Below are 12,573 nucleotides of genomic sequence, written 5' to 3' on the forward strand. Positions count from 1 at the left end.
TGAGTGCTGCGTTCAATATAAAGTTGGCACAACATTGTAGTTGTAGTTGGCACAACTACCGTTACATTTCCTCCATATGTTTTTAGTTGCAGGAAGCTGTTTTTTTGTTTTTTTTGCTCACTCCATTTCTCCACTTTATTGTTCCTTCTTCCGTATAGCAGAAGTTATAAAGGAGAGGAGCCCTGAGCTCCTCTTGACAGCCTTGCCCCCTCCCTAGCCTTTTCTTAATTCAAGACTCCATCTTGTCATGGCTTTGCTGCCTCCGGTCGTTATGGCAGGAGAACAGGAAGTTAATCAACGCAGCATTATCTCCCAGCCTGCACCTGGAGGCAAGGGTGCCAGTCATGCTACTACCCCCTCCCCATCGGGACCCCTGCCAGCCTGGGAGCCCCTCGCACCACAGCGCCCTGCAGCAGCCCCTTGGGCTATCTCTGGTGTGCCGTGTCTCTGTGCCAGGTCACACTTGTGACACAGCCTTGATGAGCCAAGGGAAGCCAAGCTCCTTGTGCTAGTGCATACTGTTAGTGTGTGTATGCCTGAGTGTGTGTTTGTGTTTGTGTGTGTGTGTGTGTGTGTGCAAAGAGAGAAAGAGAAAGGGGAAAGAGTCAAAAAGAGAGAGAGACAGAAACTGGCTTGGTTTGTGTGATAGCTTTGTGCTGCCACTTGTGTCTCTTATTTTTCCTATTTTTGTTGTAGAGTAGCTGGTGTTATTGCAGACATTATTGCCCCGTGTGGACAAGTGAAGTAACAACACACATAGTCCCAGAGGATGCTTTTACTCAAAGGCAAGCCCCACAGAACAAACAAGACACCAACACATTCACACTTAAAGGTTTGCTGACACTTCCAACATGTGTAGAGATGCACATCCTTAGAAACTGAAAAGATGATATTATTGTGGAAAGATGGCAGCAGGTCTGTCCTTGTGTCCCAGCTCTCTCTGACAGTCTGAGGAGCTGACAAATGTTCTTGCTGAAAAGTGAATTGCTGGCTGTCGCTGGTAATCATTAGGTTGTCTGGCAGCAGCCAAAGTGCTTTTATTTCTGCCCATTAGTTTGGTGAGAAAATGGCCGGGTATGGTCTGGCCTGTTCCCCCTTACTCTCAGACTGACGCAGTTGGCTGGGAGAGCTTGGGCAACATGAAAGTGTTTGAAGTATCTTTATTTATGCCAGTGGCGGTTTGGGATTTTTTTTTACGTCAGTTTCTATAGCATCTCTTTGTACATGACTGACTCCAAAGGATCCACAGCCTTTCCTGAAGTAGCCATACGCATGCATGTCAATATTGTGAGAGTGGCGTGTAATTATTATTCAAAGGTTAAAGAGTGGATTGATCCATAGAGGAGTGTCAAGGGCAGATCAAAGGGATTTGGGGGAGGATCGGACCAAAAATGTTAAAAGCTACTCACTCTCAAACACCGAGACGTCAATCTTTCTGAGAGCACCTTGATGTCCTCAGAGGAGAACTTGATCAAAGCTCTCTTAACAAAGATCGTCTCAGAAGATGATCTGACCTCAGCTGCATTCCACTCCTATCTCTCACTTTTACCAATCTCCATTTACCTGCCTGAGCTCTCCGACACTGCCCCGTTTCCGTCTTCTCTGTGTTTGTGCTGCTGGTTAGACTGTCTGAATAACAATGAAGCAGTCTCACCGATGTATTACAAACACAGGCGAACAGTGATTAAAGATGACATATCTAAGCCTCACTCCCTTCCTCTCTCCTCTCTTCTCTTTTTCACAGGAGATCGCAGCTTACTTGATAACGTTTGAAAAGCATGAAGAATGGCTAACGACGTCCCCTAAAACAAGGTAAGAGAATTACACTGCTGCCCTCCTTAAAAACCTAAGTTAAGATTCATAGCCTTGAAAGTATTACATTCAGGGAGCCAATATTTCCGTTTTTAGATTTACATGTATTTTCTTGTACTGAGCCCAAATCCCTTATGCACAGCTTGCAAACCCCTTCAAGTTCAGCGTAGGATGTTTAATATTACAAGCTGCTGATGGCAGTTCAAAAAACTTTGCACTTTTCAGATAAACGATAGAATATTAATATTGACTAATAATTGCCTTTTAGCAAGCCAATTAACATAACATGCAGTTGTGCAGCATCTGCTGTGAATGGTATGCTAATGTGTTCCTATCTGTCTGCACATTCACCACTCAACTAATAACTCTGTTGAAGCTGGGGGTGTTTGTCTAGGTCATAAGTTACACCTACATTTGGAACAAAATGCCAAGAGCTACTGTAATATTTGGAAATAGAAAAATGGTGCCAGCACAGCGATGAATTCATGTTGTGAATATATGCAGATAGGTATTTTCCAATCAAAAACATTCTCACTGTCTTATTAACAAATTCTGACACATGAAATTGAATGTCAGCTATGCTTTGAAGTCATTTTCGACCATGACAGTATTGGCTGTGATATAATCTATCTAGCTTTGTGTTAGCTTTCCTCTACATCTGACACTAGTGGACAGCTCTTTGTTTGACTAGCTTTGTCTAATCTCTCCATGTTGGACAGCTCTGGGTTTGACATCCTTGGCCTCTTTTAAACTGTCTCTAATGTTACCGTCACACTGTCAGACCACACCATCATCCCCCTGTCACGGAAAATGCAGCCAGTTCACACAATGTTCCCTTTATTGTAGTTTACATGTTCATGCAATGGCCACTCGGAACCAGCTCATTATGTTAAACCTCTCTGTCTCTCTCTCTCTCTGTCTCTCTGTCTCTCTGTCTCTCTCTCTCTCTCTCTCTCTCTCTCTCTCTCTCTCTCTCTCTCTCTCTCTCTCTCTCTCTCTCTCTGTGAGCTGGTCTTGCTATGCTGGCATTATTAGCAGTCCTCATCCATGTGTAAATGGACCCTGGGCTCCCTGACATAGAGCCCATTCCTCTCTCCCCCCTCTCCACCCCTCCTCTCCTCCCCTGCCTGGGAGGGACATTGATAATAGTTCTGCATAAAGACACTGCCAATTAGAATACGTTTCCTGGTGTAATTATGGAGCATGGGCCAAAAGAGCACTGTGCTCACCTTTTTTTATCAAGACCAACCCCCCCCTCCCCGCCTGTACCCTCCAACTCACCGAAAATGAAACCTCAATGAAGTGAGGTTATTTTAGTTGTGAGATATGGCCTACGTATTTGGCATTAGGCTCAACATTATTCCTCTCTCCAGGAATATGAGTAACTACAGGCGTGGTTATCTTGCTGTAGTGTAGTAAATGAAAGTAAAGAACTTTAAAGGGAGGCTGTGAAGGCTGTGAGAATGTTACTAATGTCACAGCACCAGCGTGGAAACAACCTAACAATGACACTACTCCTGAGACTGGAGTGACTTTTGGTCCAGTGATTTGCAAGCCCAGTCATCAGTGGCTATCACCTGTGTGCTGGTCTCGGCTCCCCAGGGTGCTAGAGCCCAGCGGTTGACCCCCTCCCACCCCCCAGTCCCACCCCCCACTGTCAGGTCCCCGGTGTAGGTGCTGATATCTCAGCAGACCTGGCACGGAGGGACAGCCCTTGGGACACAGCACAGAGCACCGAACTGAAGAAGAACACATCACATGCTTTAGAGGAGCCATTATTACTTTGGCATGTGTGGAGGCACGGGGAAATGCCTGTGTGAATGCCTGTGTGTGTGTATGTGTGTGTGTTTCTGGACAGGAGAAGCAGGGATACAGGTTGTCAAGTGTATGTGTTTTCCCAGCTGTCAGTGAGAGGGTAGAGCATAGTGATGGATGTTGGGGCAGGGGGCGGGGGGTGGCGGGGTGAGTGGAAGGGCACAGCGTATATGTGTGATTGATGGGAGCTGATTGATGGCTGGCCTCTATATGCAGCTCTCTACTCAAGGTCAGAGGTGAAAGGTCACACTTAGGACACCTGTGGTTAAGCGCTGCCTTATCATTTGTCATCACACATCTTGTGTGTGTGTGTGTGTGCGTCTGATGGTGGGTGTGCTGCCTGCTTGTCTGTGTGTGGGTTGACCCATGTGGGGAGCAGGCTAAGCAGGCTAATTCTCCCCCTGCCAGGGCCTGTAGGCGGGGTCAGCGGGGCACAATGGGAGGCAGAGATAAGCAGCAGGGTCATGCATGGAGAGGCGCCGCGCCGCATGGCTGCTCCGCATGCATGTAACGACTCTGACACACGCAGGTCGTAAACATGCGAGTGGGCCACAGCCGGAGCTCAAGGAGCTGACGCCAGCTGTTTGACCAAGGTGACACGCAATGCAGGACATGCCCTGAATAGAGATGGCACCCTGTCAACACGAGGAAGATGAGATGAATTAGACCAATTACATGTGCGCACAGATGTGTTTTACTAGGCCGATGCTCATGCTCCATCAGTTGGGCCTACATTCACACTGTATCAGCTAGCTGGCTTTATGTGCTAGCTTTTGTTTGGGTCCGTTTCTGTTTGTTTATCATTTCAAAATCTGAAGCGTGCCAGCGGAGAGTGGTGGAATGCTGAGTGATTGATGTGCCTAGCTCTAGTAATACACATTCCCTTTCAGATAGGAAGTGCAACAGCGCTTAAAATCAATACTAGTGTTCTCCCACTGACTGCTTGAACAGCACTACAGCTAATTCAGGCCGCACCTGTCAGAGCTGGGGAAATCTTTCCCTACTCGGGCCTTACACTTTAATTTACACCCACAGCCTCGCTGACTTCCATTTCCATTAAAGGGAGAGCCTGGCATTATGGCTTTAATGAAGGCCGCGGCCAGGCTGTGATTTAAGATGGCCGTTACCCTACACCTCCACTCCACAGGGGGGGAACACACTTAAAGGGACAATTAGGATTTTCCTCTCCGACATCCTTGCAGATAGCTATACTCATTCTTTCTGCTCACCTTTTTAAAGATGTGCCCATGCCGGTTCAGCCGGTGGGAGCTGAGGGCTGCTTGTGGGAGGAGAATGAGAACAAAGAAGGATAGCACAGAGACACTGTGGCTCCAAATCCAGGCGGTTAGATTTGATTTGACCTCATCATGTGCCTCACAACGTGGCCTCGTTGTGACCAGGCATTGTTTGTCCATCATAAATGACACAAATGGCTCCTCGAGGTGCCTTCTCAGAGGTGTTTGTATGCCGACAGCCAGAGAAACTATTGACTAGAGGGTGTCACAGAGTGGTCTGCCCTAAGAGGTAATGGACACCTGCGTGTCGTATAGAGATAGCTCGTTATCCAGAGCATCCTTCAAATGGCACATATTATGGTTTCATGAGCAGACCAGTCACACATTAGTGTCTCTTTTTTCCAATGTTTGTTTTATGGGACTGTGTCTATTAACAGCAACCCATCCCAAAGCACAACAGAGGGAGTGCTTCTAGCCCTATCATCCAGACCACTGTGTGTTTGTGTGTGTGTGTGTGTGTGTGTGTGTGTGTGTGTGTGTGTGTTTGTCACGTTCTCTCTTGTAGAGTATAAAAACATAGACTTGTTATGGCTCTTGGAAACTAACAATCGGAGCAGAGGGCTATGTCAGCCATTTGCCTCGACTTCTAGACAAGCATGGAACACGCACATTTACACATGTGCTTGTATGAACACACACCGCAAACACACACATACACACCCCTCTTATATTGAAACTATCAAACAATAAGCACCACTCCTCGGAGGGCCCTGCAATGACACTGAACCTAGCCGCCCCCACGTCCCAGCGCAATAGCCCTCTCTCCTCCCACATCCACATCCACATCCACAGCAAAAGCAGCAGCACTCCAAAATGAAACCAAGTCCCTTTAGACAGCTTCCAAAGACAATGCTTTTATTAAAACCTACAGCAGCGGCGCCACCCCAGAGGCGCGGGCACAACAACAACAGAGTAGAGCAGAACCGAGAGGCAGCCTGAAATCTACTAATGACTGTTTGTTTGCTATTGTGTACGACGCCTGTGAATTTGTGTGCATCTGTGGGTGTGTAAGTGTGTGTGTGTGAGAGAGAGGGAGAAAGTGAGAGAGAGGAGAGTGAGAGAGATTGTTTGTGTTTACGCATGTGTACACATTTTGTCTGCAGTGTAGAATCTTCTGTTTTTATCTCAGCTTGGGTCAGTACAGCAGTTTTGTTGGGATCTAGCAGCACTTGGTGAGCTATTTGCTTGTTACTGTGCTATCTTTCTGTTTTAGTTAAATCTGTGTTTAATTTGAAAGTGTTTGGTTTGGTGCTGAGTAGTTTCGTTGAAACTAGTTTAGGTGAAAGCAGTTCAATTTCAAAGTACTTGGCTGGGGAAGGCCAGTTGGTGTTCAAGTAGTTGTTAATTGCTGGGAGGGGCTTGAACTCCTCTGGTGAACCGGTACTTTTTGGCGCAGTCACTCTACATTGTCAGCTGTAGCGTCAGCCTCTTGCTGTCAGCCTCTGCGCACGAAGACTCCAGGCGCACAAAGACTAGGGAGTCTATCTGCGGGAGTCCATCAAGGGTAGGCCACAGAATAGGGACATGCGGCTAGGGTTGGCTAGGGCTCTTGTAACTACCTTTCCTACTAACTGCTTCCTGTCTGCTACACTATGTGTCTCTCTCCCATCCCTGTTGTAACATCAGCTCATAGGCCCCGTAGACATGGCACTATTTTCAGGTGTAGAAACCCATGTAATCTTATTTAACCAATTTGCACCAGTAGTCCTTCTCTTACTATTTCTGGAGCGCTCTGGAACTGCCAGTCGGCAGTTAAGAAAACTGAGACCATCTCAGCCCATGCTCTATCTCAATCCCTCCACTTTCTGGCCCTCACGGAGACCTGGATCATACCTGAAAATAGTGTCACCCCAGCAGCCCTCTCTGCTGCTTATTCTTTCTCTCACACCCCCAGAGTCTCTGGCCGTGGGGGAGGCACCGGACTCCTCATTTCACCCAAGTGGACCTACACTGTCACTCCTCTTTCACACCTCTCAATATCCTCTTTTGAATTCCATGCTGTTTCTATATCTCTCCCTATATCTCTCAATATTGTGGTAATCTACTGCCCCCCTGGTCAGCTTGGTGACTTTCTTGACGGGATGGATGTCCTCCTCTCCTTCTTTCCTGAGGATGGCAACATCCAGCCGGAGAAATTGCAATCTCTGGCCTTCCTTAACTTTTTCTCTTCCTTTGACCTCTCCCTCTCTCAATCTCCTCCGACTCACAAGGCAGGGAACCTGCTTGACCTGATCTTCACCAGATCCTGCTGCGCCTCCAACCTTACTGTTACCCCTCTTCCTGTACCTGATCATCACTTTATATCCTTCTCCCTTCCCATCTCACCCCCCACTTCCCACTCAACATCCACTCACACTATCACCACCCGACGCAACCTAAAAACTCTCTCACCTACCTCGGTCTCTTCTGCTGTCCTTTCCTCACTTCCCTCAGCCGAGCTGTTCTCTCTCCTGTCCACTGCGGAGGCCTCCACTACTCTTCTATCCTCTCTTTCCTCCTCTCTTGACTCTTTCTGCCCACTCACCACTAAACCAGCTCGATCCTCTCCACCTGCTCCTTGGCTGTCTGAATCTCTGCGAACTCATAGAACAGTGCTTCGGGCAGCTGAGAGGAAATGGAGAAAATTGCAACACCCTGACGATCTCGCTGCCTACCACCTTCTCCTCTCTAACTTCACCTCTGCTGTGTCAACAGCAAAGATTTCCTTCTTCGTTACTGAAATCCAGTCTTCTGCCTCCAGCCCCAGTAAACTGTTTTCCACCTTCTCCTCCCTCCTCAACCCACCCACCCCTCCTTCTCCCTCTTCCCTCTCAGCTGATGATTTGTCAAATACTTTGCTAAGAAGGTGGATGACAAGGTGGATCTGCTGTTCCTTCCATCATCCAGCCACTAACAACACTATGCCTTACTCCAAACCTGCTTCTCTGCCCCTCGTCCCCGGGCTTGCTTCCTTCTCTACCCTCTCCCCAGAAGATGTCCTCACACTTGTCAGGTCTAACTTGTCAGAGCCACCACCTGCCCCCTTGATCCTATCCCTTCCACTCTTCTCCAAACCATCTCCACTGACATCACTCCCTTCCTCACTACCCTTATCAATTCCTCTCTGTCCTCAGGCCTTGTTCCAGCTGCTCTAAAGACTGCCAGAGTCAAGCCTCTTCTTAAGAAACCCTCCCTTGACCCTGCTGCTATCCAGAACTACAGACCTGTATCTCTTCTCTCATTTCTATTCAAAACCCTTGAGCGAGCAGTTTCCAACCAACTTTCTCTCTATCTCTCCCAGAATGACCTCCTGGACCCTCTTCAATCTGGTTTCAAGGCTTCTCACTCTACTGAGACAGCTCTCCTTGCTGTCACAGAGGCTCTGCACACTGCCAGGGCTTCATCCCTCTCCTCTGTCCTTGTCCTCCTTGACTTGTCTGCTGCTTTTGATACAGTTGACCACCAAATCCTTCTCTCCATCCTATCTGAACTGGGAATCACTGGATCTGCACACTCCTGGTTCACATCCTATCTATCTAACCGCTCTTACCAGGTCTCATGGAGGGGATCTCTGTCCAGACCCTGCACTCTTAACACCAGTGTCCCTCAGGGCTCAGTCCTGGGGCCCATGCTATTCTCTCTCTATACTAAATCCCTCGGCCATGTGATCTCCCCTCATGGCTTCTCCTATCACTGCTATGCCAACGACACTCAACTCTACCTCTCCTTCCCCCCCTCAGATACACAAATTGATGGGTGTATCTCCGCATGTCTCAAAGACATCAGTGCTTGGATGTCTGTGCACCACCTCAAGCTCAATCTTGAAAAGATGGAGCTACTCTTTCTCCCAGGGAAAGATTGCCCTCTCACAGACCTCTCCATCTCCATTGACAACACTACTGTGTTGCCCTCTCAGACTGCCAAGAACCTCAGCGTGATCCTGGACAACCAGCTGTCCTGCTCTGCCTACATTAAAGCGACAACCCGCTCCTGTAGGTTCTCCCTCTACAACATCCGCAAAATTCGCCTGTTCCTTACGAGGGAAGCGGCACAACTCCTGGTCCAGGAACTTGTCATCTCCCGCCCGGACTACTGTAATGTTCTTCTGGCCGGGCTGCCTGCCTCTGACATCAGACCTTTACAGCGCATTCAGAACGCTGCAGCCCCTCTGGTGTTCAACCAACCAAAATTCTTTCACGTCACTCCCCTCTTCCGGTCGCTTCACTGGCTTCCCATCTCTGCACGCATCAAATTCAAGACACTGGTACTCGCCTACAGGGCAGTACATCAGACTACCCCTCCCTATCTGCAATCTATGGTCAAGTTCCAAACCTCGCCTCATTCCTTCCGCTCCTCCACCCTTGCAGGTCGCCTCGCCCCTCCATGGCTACATGAGCTCAGAAGTCGCTCATCCCGGTCACGACTCTTCTCATCCCTGGTGCCACAATGGTGGAACAAGCCCCCCGTCTGTCAGAACAGCCGAATCACTGCCCATCTTTCGACGGAGACTAAAGACACATCTCTTCAGGTTACACCTGGACCCTTCTTGAACTAACCTATCTTCTTACCCTTCTTAAACTTAAAAAAAAAAAATCAACAAATGTTACTTATTCCTGTTAAAAGTCTTAGCTGATGAAGACTGTGATGCACAGTTGGTTTCACTACTGTTGACAAAATGTACTTATTGTAAGTCGCTTTGGACAAAAGCGTCTGCTGAATGATGTAATGTAAATGTAAATGTATACGTAAATGTACTCTTGCGTACGCACACAGTATGTCTGCGGGTGTGAGAGAGAGTGAGCGTGACTGCGTGTTTGAATACATGTTGTGGGTGAACATATGCAAGCATTTATGAATGTGTTGAGATGGTTTGTGTGCACTTAATTGCCAGTGAAACTGTGTGCGGATGTGTTTTGCATTGAAAATAGGGTGCATGTATGGCTGTGTGTTTTTCCTGAGAGAGAGAGAGAGATGGAGAGAAGTAGTATCTGGGTGAGGCTGCCGCTGTGAATAAGACCTCCCCAGGCCTATGTGTAAACTCTCTTTCCGTCACCTAGTCTGGCACATGGTGTGAGTAAGTGCTGGGCTTTCTGTGTCTGTGTGTGTGTGTGTTGGGGGGGGGGGTTGATGTGTAGGATGTGCCTGAGAAGGGCGTCTGATGGTGTTTGGTCCTAATGCTTTGTGGCACTCGTTGGCTGGCAGTGGTTCAGAGGAGAGTGGAAAAGGACAGGAGCAGCAGGAGAGAGAGGGAGACATAGAGAAAGAGATAGCGGGAGGGAGAGACACACAGACGGAAAGAGAGAGACAAATGCAGAAACAAAGGGAGAAAGAGATAGAGAGGGGTATTAGATTATATCAGATTGAACAAAGACAGGAGGACTGTGTAGTCACACATTTTGTTCTAGTGTCTTTGTGGAACACATATGGCACTATATCGAGCCAGTATTATGATATGAAGCCAACATGTCAACCACAATGCAAAGAGACTGTGAACTAGTGTTTTCTCCTTTCTCCACAGTAGTATTATTTGTCACTGTGCTCTTTCTGTCCTTCTTATATTTGTCATTTTTACCCTAACTTGTCATGAGTAAAGTTTAGTCTGTTGCATAGTGACACCTCTTCCCTGGCTGCTTCATTCTGGTGGGCCCTGGAGGACACTGTGTCCCAGGCTGCCGCCACCCAGCCAACGGCCCCATCAAGGACAGCAATGTCCGCCTGGGGCCCTCAGGGCTGGGGGAACAAACCCACCAGGGACAGCTGGGAGAACAGGCGAGAGGTATACACGCAGAGGATGAGGAAAGAGTGAACGAAAGAGTGAGGGAGAAAATGAAAAATGGTCATCGGAGGGAGAGTGAATATGATGGAGTGAGAGCAGTTTAGAAAATGGAAACATGTCGATAAGAGTGGAGAACGGACGAGACGGAGATGGGGGGAATCTTGATGGATGGGGTGAGGAGGAAGAAGAGTGAGGGGGAGAGGGTTTACGCAAACAGAAGGAAAGAGCAGGAGAAAGATGGAACAGGGGGGAATTGAGCAGACAGAGGGAGAGAAAAAAGAGAAAAATAGACTGGGTAAACAGCAGATAGAGATGGAGGGAGGTGAGCAATGGATTCAATTGACAGATGGAGAAAAGTCCTGTGGTTTTGGGGCATGGGAGGGAGAATGCAAACGGTCAATAGATTACAGCTAGTGCTGGGCCGAGTGCCTGGGCCTGAGACTCCTGGCCAACTTAATAGTGCCTCTTGTTTGTCTGTCCTCTAAAGTAATGCCCGAGCCGAGCCCAGGGAAGCAGCATGAGCCTGAGGCTAGTGGGAATGGACAGGGGACTAGATATATGTTAGTTCTCATCCCAGCTGCTGTATATTACCCTGGCCAGCCTGCCCACCGGAGACTATTCAATAGAACATAGAACATCATCTAGCTTTATCGCCTTTATTCCCTCTACACCCACCAGGACTGCTGCTGAAGGCCAGAAAGGACAGGATCAACTCTAGGAATTAATCCTTTTTATTCTGTGTCCCTTTTTGTATGGTAATCGACATTGAAGTGTAAGACCAGTTTCTACCTGTATGGCTGTATAGCTTTTAAAAAGAGCATTGGAGTGAGAGATACCTTGCTCATCGATGGGGAAAAAAGCTAAGGTTATCCAAGCTGAGGAGTATGGCGCAGCACACAAAGACAAAGCAGCATGAAAACAAGCAGGCCTTGCCTCGCTCGCCATGCCAATGTGTTGGAGGAGGAGGGGGAGGAAGGAGTGCAGCCAGTGGCTGGCCACAGGAGAGAGGGGATAAATAAATAGAGGAGGAAGTTGATGTCAAGCAGGTGTTCAAGGAGAAAGTGTCAGCCAAGCGGGCCGAGATGGGGAGAAGTGCTGCCTCTGCAGCCTGATAATAAAGACTTAATTCAATTAGCGCTTCTGCACCGGTGAGCAGCATGCAGCCTGGCTGTCAGGGAGCGGGCCATAGACACAGCAGAGCACACCCTCAGCCACCTAGACACCTCAACCACCAGCCCTCCTCCGACCCAGCACTTCTCTCTACTCTCTCTCTCTCTCTCTCTCTCCCTGGCTGTCCCTCACACACACACACACGCATACACACATGCATGGTAGACCCAACGTATTATTCACACCTGAGTCACCGAGCAGTCCAGACACTGAACCCTGCCTACACACCTCTCCTACACACACGCACACTCAGACTCTCAACACACAGACACACTGCCTCATCCCTCACCCTCATCCCTCCCCTCAAACTAAAATCTCTCCAGCTCTGCTCCCTTCATCTCCTTGATTCTATATTTTCAGCCCCCTGCTGCTCTCCGCCCCCTCTTTGTTCCCTCCTCTTCCTCCTCTAGTACACAGAGCCCCACTCTGCTCTGTTGGTTCCGGGTGACCGTATGTCGGCTGTGGCAGTGAAGATTGCGAGCTGCGAGTCCCTATTTTCAGTGCGTCACGCCCCGGCGCCCAGCTGGGTGCTGTCCTGTAGGCATATGGTGTGAGCGGATCCTGGATCCCGGGCCTCTCCGACGCTCTGGAGGGCCCCCCAGTCAAAGACACCCCCCTCCGCATGCCAATGCCTGGAATCTGGTTTACCACCACCTTAGGGTGTGGCGTGGGAACGTCTGTTCCTGATTGGTCAGTTCAACAGCCCACGAGTGGCACAGTGGCACC

The 12,573-nt window shown here is 48.7% G+C and overlaps 1 pseudogene; it reads left to right on the top strand.

The window, feature by feature from the left end:
- Positions 1-344: 344 nt before the first annotated feature.
- LOC139660465 (uncharacterized) lies at positions 345-9,451 on the top strand (annotated as a pseudogene).
- Positions 9,452-12,573: the final 3,122 nt, after the last annotated feature.

The sequence above is a fragment of the Centroberyx affinis genome, unplaced genomic scaffold (genome assembly GCF_046629955.1).
Source record: "Centroberyx affinis isolate AG114_WGS23_722 - 3 ecotype Tasmania unplaced genomic scaffold, CSIRO-AGI_Caff_v1 ptg003316l_1, whole genome shotgun sequence".
In the NCBI taxonomy this organism is placed as follows: domain Eukaryota; kingdom Metazoa; phylum Chordata; class Actinopteri; order Beryciformes; family Berycidae; genus Centroberyx; species Centroberyx affinis.